The sequence below is a fragment of the Bombina bombina genome, chromosome 7 (genome assembly GCF_027579735.1).
Source record: "Bombina bombina isolate aBomBom1 chromosome 7, aBomBom1.pri, whole genome shotgun sequence".
In the NCBI taxonomy this organism is placed as follows: Eukaryota; Metazoa; Chordata; class Amphibia; order Anura; family Bombinatoridae; genus Bombina; species Bombina bombina.
In genome coordinates, this window is record NC_069505.1 from 438,349,037 (window position 1) to 438,361,536 (window position 12,500).

The window sequence follows — 12,500 nt, forward strand, 5'->3', positions numbered from 1 at the left end:
CTCTGGGATTCCTGCTCCTGTCTCTCTGGGATTCCTGCTCCTGTCTCTCTGAGATTCCTGCTCCCCTCCCTCTGGGATTCCTGCTCCTGTCTCTCAGGGATTCCTGCTCCTGTCTCTCTGGGATTCCTGCTCCTGTTTCTCTGGGATTCCTGCTCCCCTCTCTCTGGGATTCCTGCTCCTGTCTCTCAGGGATTCCTGTTCCTGTCTCTCAGTGATTCCTGCTTCTCTCTCTATCTCTAGGATTCCAGCTCCTGTCTCTCAGGGATTCCTGCTCTCGTCTCTCAGGGATTCCTGCTCCCATCTCTCAGCGATTCCTGCTCCCCTCTCTCAGGGATTCCTGCTCCAGTCTCTCAGGGATTCCTGCTCCCGTCTCTCAGGGATTCCTGCTCCTCTCTCTCTGGGATTTCTGCTCCTATCACTCTGGGATTCCTGCTCCTGTCTCTCTGGGATTCCTGCTCCTGTCTCTCAGGGATTCCTGCTCCCCTCTCTCTGGGATTCCTGCTCCCCTCTCTCTGGGATTCCTGTTCCACTCTCTCTGGGATTCCTGCTCCCCTCTCTCTGGGATTCCTGCTCCTGTCTCTCAGGGATTCCTGCTCCCCTATCTCTAGGAATCCTGCTCCACTCTCTCAGGGATTCCTGCTCCCCTCTCTCTGGGATTTCTGTTCCCCTCTCTCTGTGGGATTCCTGCTCTTCTCTCTCTGGGATTCCTGCTCCTGTCTCTCAGGGATTCCTGCTCCTCTCTCTCTGGGATTCCTGTTCCCCTATCTCTGGGATTCCTGCTCCCCTCTCTCTGGGATTCCTGCTCCTGTCTCTCAGGGATTCCTGCTCTCGTCTCTCAGGGATTCCTGCTCCCATCTCTCAGCGATTCCTGCTCCCCTCTCTCAGGGATTCCTGCTCCAGTCTCTCAGGGATTCCTGCTCCCGTCTCTCAGGGATTCCTGCTCCTCTCTCTCTGGGATTTCTGCTCCTCTCACTCTGGGATTCCTGCTCCTGTCTCTCTTGGATTCCTGCTCCCCTCTCTCTGGGATTCCTGCTCTCATCTCTCTGGGATTTCTGCCCCCCTCTCTCTGGGATTCCTGCTCCACTCTATCAGGGATTCCTTCTCCTGTCTCTCTGGGATTCCTGCTCCTGTCTCTCAGGGATTCCTGCTCCTGTCTCTCAGGGATTCCTGCTACCCTCTCTCTGGGATTCCTGCTCCCCTCTCTCTGGGATAACTGCTCCCCTCTCTCTGGGATTACTGCTCCACTCACTCAGGGATTCCTGCTCCCCTATCTCTAGGATTTCTGCTCCCCTCTCTCTGGGATTCCTGCTCCCCTCTCTCTGGGATTCCTGCTCCTGTCTCTCAGGGATTCCTGTTCCTGTCTCTCAGTGATTCCTGCTTCTCTCTCTATCTCTAGGATTCCAGCTCCTGTCTCTCAGGGATTCCTGCTCTCGTCTCTCAGGGATTCCTGCTCCCATCTCTCAGCGATTCCTGCTCCCCTCTCTCAGGGATTCCTGCTCCAGTCTCTCAGGGATTCCTGCTCCCGTCTCTCAGGGATTCCTGCTCCTCTCTCTCTGGGATTTCTGCTCCTATCACTCTGGGATTCCTGCTCCTGTCTCTCTGGGATTCCTGCTCCTGTCTCTCAGGGATTCCTGCTCCCCTCTCTCTGGGATTCCTGCTCCCCTCTCTCTGGGATTCCTGTTCCACTCTCTCTGGGATTCCTGCTCCCCTCTCTCTGGGATTCCTGCTCCTGTCTCTCAGGGATTCCTGCTCCCCTATCTCTAGGAATCCTGCTCCACTCTCTCAGGGATTCCTGCTCCCCTCTCTCTGGGATTTCTGTTCCCCTCTCTCTGTGGGATTCCTGCTCTTCTCTCTCTGGGATTCCTGCTCCTGTCTCTCAGGGATTCCTGCTCCTCTCTCTCTGGGATTCCTGTTCCCCTATCTCTGGGATTCCTGCTCCCCTCTCTCTGGGATTCCTGCTCCTGTCTCTCAGGGATTCCTGCTCTCGTCTCTCAGGGATTCCTGCTCCCATCTCTCAGCGATTCCTGCTCCCCTCTCTCAGGGATTCCTGCTCCAGTCTCTCAGGGATTCCTGCTCCCGTCTCTCAGGGATTCCTGCTCCTCTCTCTCTGGGATTTCTGCTCCTCTCACTCTGGGATTCCTGCTCCTGTCTCTCTTGGATTCCTGCTCCCCTCTCTCTGGGATTCCTGCTCTCATCTCTCTGGGATTTCTGCCCCCCTCTCTCTGGGATTCCTGCTCCACTCTATCAGGGATTCCTTCTCCTGTCTCTCTGGGATTCCTGCTCCTGTCTCTCAGGGATTCCTGCTCCTGTCTCTCAGGGATTCCTGCTACCCTCTCTCTGGGATTCCTGCTCCCCTCTCTCTGGGATAACTGCTCCCCTCTCTCTGGGATTACTGCTCCACTCACTCAGGGATTCCTGCTCCCCTATCTCTAGGATTTCTGCTCCCCTCTCTCTGGGATTCTTGCTCCCCTCTCTCTGGGATTTCTGCTCCCCTCTCTCTCTGGAATTCCTGCTCTTCTCTCTCTGGGATTCCTGCTCCTGTCTCTCAGGGATTCCTGCTCCCCTCTCTCTGGGATTCCTGCTCCCCTCTCTCTGGGATTCCTGTTCCACTCTCTCTGGGATTCCTGCTCCCCTCTCTCTGGGATTCCTGCTCCTGTCTCTCAGGGATTCCTGCTCCCCTATCTCTAGGAATCCTGCTCCACTCTCTCAGGGATTCCTGCTCCCCTCTCTCTGGGATTTCTGTTCCCCTCTCTCTGTGGGATTCCTGCTCTTCTCTCTCTGGGATTCCTGCTCCTGTCTCTCAGGGATTCCTGCTCCCCTCTCTCTGGGATTCCTGTTCCCCTATCTCTGGGATTCCTGCTCCCCTCTCTCTGGGATTCCTGCTCCTGTCTCTTAGGGATTCCTGCTCCCCTCTCTGGGATTCCTGCTCCCCTCTCTCTGGGATTCCTGCTCCCCTCTCTCTGGGATTTCTGTTCCCCTCTCTCTCTGGGATTCCTGCTCTTCTCTCTCAGGGATTCCTGCTCCTGTCTCTCAGGGATTCCTGCTCCCTTCTCTCTGGGATTCCTGTTCCCCTATCTCTGGGATTCCTGCTCCCCTCACTCTTGGATTCCTGCTCCTGTCTCTTAGGGATTCCTGCTCCCCTCTCTGGGATTCCTGCTCCCCTCTCTCTGGGATTCCTGCTCCCCTCTCTCTGGGATTCCTGCTCCCCTCTCTCTGGGATTCCTGCTCCCCTCTCTCATGGATTCCTGCTCCCCTCACTCTGGGATTCCTGCTCCCCTCTCTCTGGGATTCCTGCTCCTGTCTCTCAGGGATTCCTGCTTCCCTCTCTCTGGGATTCCTGCTCCTGTCTCTCTGGGATTCCTGCTCCCCTCTCTCTGGGATTCCTGCTCCCCTATCTCTGGGATTCCTGCTCCTGTCTCGCAGGGATTCCTGCTTCCCACTCTCTGGGATTCCTGTTCCTCTCTCTCTGGGATTCCTGCTCCTGTCTCTCTGGGATTCCTGCTCCCCTATCTCTAGGATTCCTGCTCCCCTCTCTCTGGGATTCCTGCTCCACTCTCTAAGGGATTTCTGCTCCCCTCTCTCTGGGATTTCTGCTCCCCTCTCTCTCTGGGATTCCTGCTCTTCTCTCTCTGGGATTCCTGCTCCTGTCTCTCAGGGATTACTGCTCCCCTCTCTCTGGCATTCCTGCTCCCCTCTCTCTGGGATTCCTGCTCCTGTCTCTCTGGAATTCCTGCTCCCCTCTTTCTGGGATTCCTGCTCTTGTCTCTCTGGGATTCCTGCACCCCTCTCTCTGGGATTCCTGCTCCTGTCTCTCTGGGATTCCTGCTCCTGTCTCTCAGGGATTCCTGCTCCCCTCTCTCTGGGGTTCCTGCTCCTGTCTCTCTAGAATTCCTGCTCCCCTCTCTCTTGGATTCCTGCTCCCCTCTCCCTGGGATTTCTGTTCCCCTCTCTCTCTGGGATTCCTGCTCTTCTCTCTCTGGGATTCCTGCTCCTGTCTCTCAGGGATTCCTGCTCCCCTCTCTCTGGGATTCCTGTTCCCCTATCTCTGGGATTCCTGCTACCCTCTATCTGGGATTTGTGTTCCCCTTTCTCTGGGATTCCTGCTCCCCTCTCTCTGGGATTCCTGCTCCTCTCTCATGGATTCCTGCTCCCCTCACTCTGGGATTCCTGCTCCCCTCTCTCTGGGATTCCTGCTCCTGTCTCTCCGGGATTCCTGCTTCCCTCTCTCTGGGATTCCTGCTCCTGTCTCTCTGGGATTCCTGCTCCCCTCTCTCTGGGATTCCTGCTCCCCTATCTCTGGGATTCCTGCTCCCCTCTCTCTGGGATTCCTGCTCCCCTATCTCTGGGATTCCTGCTCTTCTCTCTCTGGGATTCCTGCTCCCCTATCTCTAGGATTCCTGCTCCCCTCTCTCTGGGATTCCTGCTCCACTCTCTCAGGGATTTCTGCTCCCCTCTCTCTGGGATTTCTGCTTCCCTCTCTCTCTGGGATTCCTGCTCTTCTCTCTCTGGGATTCCTGCTCCTTTCTCTCAGGGATTACTGCTCCCCTCTCTCTGGCATTCCTGCTCCCCTCTCTCTGGCTTTCCTGCTCCCCTCTCTCTGGGATTCCTGCTCCTGTCTCTCTGGAATTCCTGCTCCCCTCTTCCTGGGATTCCTGCTCTTGTCTCTCTGGGATTCCTGCTCCCCTCTCTCTGGGATTCCTGCTCCTGTCTCTCTGGCATTCCTGCTCCTGTCTCTCAGGGATTCCTGCTCCCCTCTCTCTGGAATTCCTGCTCCTGTCTCTCTGGAATTCCTGCTCCCCTCTCTCTGGGATTCCTGCTCCTGTCTCTCAGGGATTCCTGCTCCCCTCTCTCTAGGATTCCTGCTCCACTCTCTCAGGGATTCCTGCTCCCCTATCTCTAGGATTCCTGCTCCCCTCTCTCTGGGATTCCTGCTCCACTCTCTCTGGGATTTCTGTTCCCCTCTCTCTCTGGGATTCCTGCTCTTCTCTCTCTGGGATTCCTGCTCCTTTCTCTCAGGGATTCCTGCTCCCCTCTCTCTGGGATTCCTGTTCCCCTATCTCTGGGATTCCTGCTCCCCTCTCTCTGGGATTCCTGCTCCCCTCTCTCTGGGATTCCTGCTCCTGTCTCTCTGGAATTCCTGCTCCCCTCTTCCTGGGATTCCTGAACTTGTCTCTCTGGGATTCCTGCTCCCCTCTCTCTGGGATTCCTGCTCCTGTCTCTCTGGCATTGGTGCTCCTGTCTCTCAAAGATTCCTGCTCCCCTCTCTCTGGAATTCCTGCTCCTGTCTCTCTGGAATTCCTGCTCCCCTCTCTCTGGGATTCCTGCTCCTGTCTCTCAGGGATTCCTGCTCCCCTCTCTCTAGGATTCCTGCTCCACTCTCTCAGGGATTCCTGCTCCCCTATCTCTAGGATTCCTGCTCCCCTCTCTCTGGGATTCCTGCTCCACTCTCTCTGGGATTTCTGTTCCCCTCTCTCTCTGGGATTCCTGCTCTTCTCTCTCTGGGATTCCTGCTCCTTTCTCTCAGGGATTCCTGCTCCCCTCTCTCTGGGATTCCTGTTCCCCTATCTCTGGGATTCCTGCTCCCCTCTCTCTGGGATTCCTGCTCCTGTCTCTTAGGGATTCCTGCTCCCCTCTCTGGGATTCCTGCTCCCCTCTCTTTCTGGGATTCCTGCTCCCCTCTCTCTGGGATTCCTGCTCCCCTCTCTCTGGGATTCCTGCTCCCCTCTCTCATGGATTCCTGCTCCCCTAACTCTGGGATTCCTGCTCCCCTCTCTCTGGGATTCCTGCTCCTGTCTCTCTGTAATTTCTGCTCCCCTCTCTCTGGGATTCCTGCTCCTGTCTCTCAGGGATTCCTGCTCCTGTCTCTCAGGGATTCCTGGATTCCTGCTCCTGTCTCTCTGGGATTCCTGCTCCTGTCTCTCTGGGATTCATCCTCCCCTCCCTCTGGGATTCCTGCTCCTGTCTCTCTGGGATTCCTGGTCCCCTCTTTCTGGGATTCCTGCTCCTGTCTCTCTGGGATTCATGCTCCCCTATCTCTGAGATTCCTGCTCCCCTCTCTCTGGGATTCCTGCTCCCCTCTCTCAGGGATTCCTGCTCCCCTCTCTCAGGGATTCCTGCTCCCCTATCTCTGGGATTCCTGCTCCCCTTTCTCTGTGATTCCTGCTCCTCTCTCATGGATTCCTGCTCCCCTCACTCTGGGATTCCTGCTCCCCTCTCTCTGGGATTCCTGCTCCTGTCTCTCCGGGATTCCTGCTTCCCTCTCTCTGGGATTCCTGCTCCTGTCTCTCTGGGATTCCTGCTCCCCTCTCTCTGGGATTCCTGCTCCCCTATCTCTGGGATTCCTGTTCCCCTATCTCTGGGATTCCTGCTCCCCTCTCTCTGGGATTCCTGCTCCCCTATCTCTGGGATTCCTGCTCTTCTCTCTCTGGGATTCCTGCTCCCCTATCTCTAGGATTCCTTCCAGTGGCGTCACTAGGGGGGGGCGGGGGGGGCGGCCCGCACCCGGGTGACACCATAAAGGGGGGTGACACCACCACCAGCTGTGTTAGTAAATAGTATTTGATTTTGATTGTATTTGTAAATGTTATGTTACTGTTTAACTTTTTATTTCTGAATAGTAAGTGATTGTGTGGCGTTGTTGTATTACTTAACTTCTTTAATTAATGTAATATAGTACATGGGGGGGGTCCGACTCCGTCCGTCCGTGTGAGTGACCCAACCAACGTATGTAACCGTGACGTCAGTGACTGACTGTGATCAATCTACTGCTCCAACTCCATTAGACTAGACTCACTCAGTAGAAAGGAATCAATCATCACTCTAGTCGGAGGAGCAGGGGCAGGACATGCAGCCACAGACAGACGGTCACGTTCCTCAGCAATGTCTGGCTGCTGACACAGTCACAGTGACTCACATGCAGCACCACCCAGTAGGAACGTGACCGGTCCGGAGATGAACAGGGCGCAGGCTAAGTCGGGGGAGGAGCAAATAGTCACAACACTAGTGACTGCGCATGCGCAGGACTCAGGAGGAAGACGACGTCACTATAGAGAGAGCGGGAGCAGCCGAGAGCGGGACGACGTGCTGCGACACAACTGTAGGCAGCAGGCAGGCTGGTAGGGCGGCAGCAAGCGCCAAGTGAAAGTGAACCACGTGAAGCAGAAGTAACTAGGGTAAGTCACTGTCTGTCACTGTCAGTGTGTGTCATCATTCATGATCTCAGTGCTGTGTGCGGGGGTGTCAGATGTCCATGTCGGTGTGTGACAGTCTGACTGACAGTGATCATCATCTTGATCTTCTTCTATTTCTTTAGTAATCTGTCTGATCTATTCTGAGATCAGGTGAGGGTGGGGAGGTGGTCTGGTGGTCTACACGGTATGATACACTGAGTACTAGTACTAGTAATCAGTAGTAAGCCTGGCCAAAAAGTCACACAATCGATTGAAATTCATTCATATTTACAATTGCTTTATTGCTTACAACAATGTGATTGTGATTTGTGTATTCATTATCATTTTCTTTTGGGCAAGCCTTTAAAATGTAAATATTACTATGATCACATTGCTTGAAAGTTTCAGTAAGTAAGTGTAAGGCTGGCCCTTTAATCTTATCAAATAATTGTTTTGTTATCAATAATCCTTCCTGGGAAAGGCATTTAACCAGTCAGTAAAAAAGAAATCTCTCTCCCCAGAGGCACTGAATTGTGTTTCTGTCATTAGGTTGCATTGCACTTCTAGAGGATTTTAAAAATCCTCTGGAAGTGCAATGCAACCTCCAGGAAGGATTATTGATTTGATAACAATTATTTAAAGGGCCAGCCTTACTGAAACTGTCAAGCAATGTGATCATAGTAATATTTACATTTTAAAGGCTTGCCCAAAAGAAAATGAATACACATTGTTGTAATTAATTATTGTAATTGATTCAATCGATTGTGACTTTTTGTCTTACATACTGATTACTCAGTGTATCTTACCGTGTAGACCACCAGACCACCTCCCCACCCTCACCTGATCTCAGATCAGAGACAGATTAGAAATAGAAATAGAAGAGAAGATGATGATCACTGTCGGAATTAATATTATACTCATTAAAAGTCAAATAAGCTTAAGGCATTCTTTTTAAATAGTTGAAACTTTCAGACAGTGGACATAAATCAGACATACATGATGATAAATGAAGATCACTGATGTTAAAACCCAAGTCCTTTCATTCCCACTAACCTGAAGATTCCCATAGAACCAACTATTCAGACATCTTATAGTGCAATTCAATGCTGACAGGAAATTGTTAAATACCAATTATTTTGAAAAACAAAAAGTAATTTTTAAGACAATTTCATACATTGCCAGTTCTCCAGCAATTCTAAATTAAATGAAATATGAATTATTTGTTCCCCAGCTAAGTATTTCCCTTTGGAACCCTGCAAAACTGCAATGGGCTTGGTTTTTGCTATATAATGGCTTTTTGCTTAGACCTCAGCATATGCTTGGATCATCATGTAGGTTTGTGCTGACCACTTGGTGCTTGGTTCAGTTTGTGCTTTTTGTGAAACTTACAAGTCCATTCCAGTACAGTAGCCACTAGCCAGCGAATGGGTGCAACTGCATATAGCACACACACCCCGGTCCCTAGTAATGCCCTAGATAATTTGCTGGTGCCACGTGCCATTGCCAAAGGTCAGGAGGAGTTAGCATTTGCACAGTTCAGTGATTGCATCAGGATGATGATCAGTTCACTACGCATTGGCAGGAACACAGATATTCATGTCCAGGAGGTCTTATAATTATAAATCTCCCTTATTTCCATTAAGGAAATGCTGGCAAATAATGTTAAGATGTAAAATTACTTCCAAGTTCCAGGGACAAATAACTGGAATATCTGCCTGATGCTGATGGTCGAATGGCAGATAATGATTAATCTGTGCAATTCTACTTTCAACTAAGCTGTAGATTTGTAGCATGTAATTAAATAGTGATTTCCAGCCCCTTCTCCCATTAATAAGGTCTTATAAATGTATTTGTATTTGTGTTATTTAATTTATTTCAGTAAAGTTTAATGTTACAGTTACACATGGCATGGGAGTGTATTTGTTCCTGTTTTATTTTGTGTTATTTAATTTATTTCAGTAAAGTTTACATTTTGAAAAAACATTTATCTTTCTAATTAATTTTTTTCATGTATTATTTGAAGGTGTATGTCAAATTGTCACTACTATTGCTATTACATTCAGTGTTATATGGGAGTTACGATTTAGGAGTAACATTAGAAAAAAAAAAAATTAAGTGTGGGGTGGGGGGGGGGGGGGTGACACCATGAGATACCGCCCCGGGTGACACCAACCCTAGTGACGCCACTGATTCCTTCTCCCCTCTCTCTGGGATTCCTGCTCCACTCTCTCAGGGATTTCTGCTCCCCTCTCTCTGGGATTTCTGCTCCCCTCTCTCTCTGGGATTCCTGCACTTCTCTCTCTGGGATTCCTGCTCCTTTCTCTCAGGGATTACTGCTCCCCTCTCTCTGGCATTCCTGCTCCCCTCTCTCTGGCATTCCTGCTCCCCTCTCTCTGGGATTCCTACTCCTGTCTCTCTGGAATTCCTGCTCCCCTCTTCCTGGGATTCCTGCTCTTGTCTCTCTGGGATTCCTGCTCCCCTCTCTCTGGGATTCCTGCTCCTGTCTCTCTGGCATTCCTGCTCCTGTCTCTCAGGGATTCCTGCTCCCCTCTCTCTGGAATTCCTGCTCCTGTCTCTCTGGAATTCCTGCTCCCCTCTCTCTGGGATTCCTGCTCCTGTCTCTCAGGGATTCCTGCTCCCCTCTCTCTAGGATTCCTGCTCCACTCTCTCAGGGATTCCTGCTCCCCTATCTCTAGGATTCCTGCTCCCCTCTCTCTGGGATTCCTGCTCCACTCTCTCTGGGATTTCTGTTCCCCTCTCTCTGGCATTCCTGCTCCCCTCTCTCTGGGATTCCTGTTCCCCTATCTCTGGGATTCCTGCTCCCCTCTCTCTGGGATTCCTGCTCCCCTCTCTCTGGGATTCCTGCTCCTGTCTCTCTGGAATTCCTGCTCCCCTCTTCCTGGGATTCCTGCTCTTGTCTCTCTGGGATTCCTGCTCCCCTCTCTCTGGGATTCCGGCTCCTGTCTCTCTGGCATTCCTGCTCCTGTCTCTCAAAGATTCCTGCTCCCCTCTCTCTGGAATTCCTGCTCCTGTCTCTCTGGAATTCCTGCTCCCCTCTCTCTGGGATTCCTGCTCCCCTCTCTCATGGATTCCTGCTCCCCTCTCTCTAGGATTCCTGCTCCACTCTCTCAGGGATTCCTGCTCCCCTATCTCTAGGATTCCTGCTCCCCTCTCTCTGGGATTCCTGCTCCACTCTCTCTGGGATTTCTGTTCCCCTCTCTCTCTGGGATTCCTGCTCTTCTCTCTCTGGGATTCCTGCTCCTTTCTCTCAGGGATTCCTGCTCCCCTCTCTCTGGGATTCCTGTTCCCCTATCTCTGGGATTCATGCTCCCCTCTCTCTGGGATTCCTGCTCCTGTCTCTTAGGGATTCCTGCTCCCCTCTCTGGGATTCCTGCTCCCCTCTCTTTCTGGGATTCCTGCTCCCCTCTCTCTGGGATTCCTGCTCCCCTCTCTCATGGATTCCTGCTCCCCTAACTCTGGGATTCCTGCTCCCCTCTCTCTGGGATTCCTGCTCCTGTCTCTCTGGAATTTCTGCTCCCCTCTCTCTGGGATTCCTGCTCCTGTCTCTCAGGGATTCCTGGATTCCTGCTCCTGTCTCTCTGGGATTCCTGCTCCTGTCTCTCTGGGATTCATCCTCCCCTCCCTCTGGGATTCCTGCTCCTGTCTCTCTGGGATTCCTGGTCCCCTCTTTCTGGGATTCCTGCTCCTGTCTCTCTGGGATTCATGCTCCCCTATCTCTGAGATTCCTGCTCCCCTCTCTCTGGGATTCCTGCTCCCCTCTCTCAGGGATTCCTGCTCCCCTCTCTCAGGGATTACTGCTCCCCCATCTCTGGGATTCCTGCTCCCCTTTCTCTTTGATTCCTGCTCCCCTCTGTCAGGGATTCCTGCTCCTGTCTCTCTGGGATTCCTGCTCCTGTCTCTCTGGGATTCGTGCTCCTGTCTCTCTGGGATTCCTGCTCCTGTCTCTCTGGGAGTCCTGCTCCCCTCTCTCCGGGATTCCTGCTCCTGTCTCTCAGGGATTCCTGCTCCTGTCTCTCTGGGATTCCTTCTCCCCTCTCTCTGGGATTCCTGCTCTTGTCTCTCTGGGATTCCTGCTCCCCTCTCTCTGGGATTCCTGCTCCCCTCTCTCTGGGATTCCTGCTCTCCTCTCTCTGGGATTCCTGCTCCCCTCTCTCTGGGATTCCTGCTCCTGTCTCTCTGGAATTCCTGCTCCCCTCTCTCTGGGATTCCTGCTCCTGTCTCTCTGGAATTCCTGCTCCTGTCTCTCAGGGATTCCTGCTCCCCTCCCTCTGGGATTCCTGCTCCTGTCTCTCTGGGATTCCTGCTCCTGTCTCTCAGGGATTCCTGCTCCCCTCCCTCTGGGATTCCTGCTCCTGTCTCTCTGGGATTCCTGCTCCTGTCTCTCTGGGATTCCTGCTCCCCTCCCTCTGGGATTCCTGGTCCCCTCTCTCTGGGATCCCTGCTCTTCTCTCTCTGGGATTCCTGCTCCTGTCTCTCAGGGATTCCTGCTCCATTCTCTCTGGGATTCCTGCTCCCCTATCTCTGGGATTCCTGCTCCCCTTTCTCTGTGATTCCTGCTCCCCTCTGTCAGGGATTCCTGCTCCTGTCTCTCTGGGATTCCTGCTCCTGTCTCTCTGGGATTCCTGCTTCTGTCTCTCTGGGATTCCTGCTCCTGTCTCTCTGGGAGTCCTGCTCCCCTCTCCCTGGGATTCCTGCTCCTGTCTCTCCGGGATTCCTGCTCCTGTCTCTCAGGGATTTCTGCTCCTGTCTCTCTGGGATTCCTTCTCCCCTCTCTCTGGGATTCCTGCTCTTGTCTCTCTGGGATTCCTGCTCCCCTCTCTCTGGGATTCCTGCTCCCCTCTCTCTGGGATTCCTGCTCTCCTCTCTCTGGGATTCCTGCTCCCCTCTCTCTGGGATTCCTGCTCCTGTCTCTCTGGAATTCCTGCTCCCCTCTCTCTGGGATTCCTGCTCCTGTCTCTCTGGAATTCCTGCTCCTGTCTCTCAGGGATTCCTGCTCCCCTCCCTCTGGGATTCCTGCTCCTGTCTCTCTGGGATTCCTGCTCCTGTCTCTCAGGGATTCCTGCTCCCCTCCCTCTGGGATTCCTGCTCCTGTCTCTCTGGGATTCCTGCTCCTGTCCAGTGTTCCCTCTAAGAACAGTTTTGTGTGCAGCCCAGCAGTGAAACAGTTAACAAGAGAACTATACCTTGCCATCTGCATTGTGCAGTGTTTGCTAATTGCAGGATGTGGTTACCTTATTAACTGTTTCACTGCTGGGCCGCACACAAAACTGGCCTTAGAGGGAACACTGCTCCTGTCTCTCTGGGATTCCT

The 12,500-nt window shown here is 52.6% G+C and overlaps 1 protein-coding gene across 1 annotated transcript in view; it reads right to left on the reverse strand.

The window, feature by feature from the left end:
- Positions 1-12,500, reverse strand: part of LOC128666644 (cytochrome P450 2D15) — a 236,422-nt gene that overhangs the window by 223,383 nt on the left and 539 nt on the right. The window lies entirely within an intron of this gene.